Source organism: Eimeria mitis, genomic scaffold (assembly GCF_000499745.2).
Source record: "Eimeria mitis Houghton genomic scaffold, Emh_scaff5759, whole genome shotgun sequence".
Lineage (NCBI taxonomy): Eukaryota > Apicomplexa > Conoidasida > Eucoccidiorida > Eimeriidae > Eimeria > Eimeria mitis.
This window is the reverse complement of record NW_013574006.1, coordinates 1-1231: the sequence shown is the minus strand read 5'-3', so window position 1 is coordinate 1231 and position 1231 is coordinate 1.

Sequence of the window (1231 nt, the reverse complement as noted above, 5' to 3'; positions counted from 1 at the left end):
CACACCAGGGGCCCCCCTTCGTCGAGAAGGGCCTCTGCATGCATAGGGGGCCCCCAAAAGGGTTCAGTTGCTGCTGTTCTCCCCTTTGTGTGCTGCTTGCTGGGGGGCCCCCCAAGCAACAGAGAAACATATAGGGGGGTTTTGTTTGTATAGGGGCCCCTATTGCTGCTGTTCGAGGAGTTTTGTATTTTTCTTTATAATTATAACAAATAAATAAAAAGAAGATCAGCAAAAGTAAACAAAAATATATAAAAATAAACCTGGGGGCCCCCCGGGGGCCCCCATGACAGTGTGCTCGTTCGTGTGTAGCTGGAGATGAATTTCTTCATTTATTTGTATATTTATTTATTTATTTTTATTTTATTTATTTATATTATTTATTTATTTAATTTAATTTATTTATTTTATTTCCCTAGCGCCTTGTTTTATCTGTTCCTTTTGCCTATGCTCGGTGGTTGAGGTGTCACGCTGATTCTTTGCGTGTTTTGTTTGTTTTATTGTTTTATTTTATTATTTTATTTATTTATTTGTTGTTTTTTTTATTTATTTACTCATTTCTTCTTTTTTTATTTTGTATGTTTGCTGCTGGCTGCTCCCCCGCTTGTCTTGTTGTCTTCGGTGTTTTTTTTGTTTTTTTTTATTTTTTTTGTTTATCAGTGGCTTCTTTTGTCTTCCTGTTTTTATTTTTTTGATGGGTAGCTAGCCAGCTAGCTAGCTAGCCAGCTAGCTAGCCACTTAGCTAGCTAGCTAACCAACTAGCTCGTCAGTTAGTTATCCAGCTCGGTAGCTAGTCAGCTAGCTATCCAGCTAGCCATCCAGCTAGCTGGATAGCTAGCTAGCTAGCTGGGTAGCTAGCTGACCAGCTAGCTAGTAAGCCACGCCAGCTAGATAGCTAGTCAGTTAGCTAGCCAGCTAGTTAGTTAAGCATCTAGGTAGCACCGTAGCTAGCTAGTTAGTTACTCAGCTAGCTAGCTAGCTAGCTAGCTAGCTAGCTAGCAAGTCAGTTAGTTCGATCCCTAGCTAGCTAGTCAGTTACCTATCCAGCTAGCCAGCTAGCTACTCAGTTACCTAGCTAGCTAGCTAGCTAGCTAGCTAGCTAGCTAGAACAGCTGCAAATAGGCTGATAGAGACAGTATAAATACCCAAACCCCAATAAATAAAAACAAATCGTCTCAAGACATTCGCTGCCTATACTGCATGCAAGTAGCGCAGCAAAACCTGCAGCAGCAGC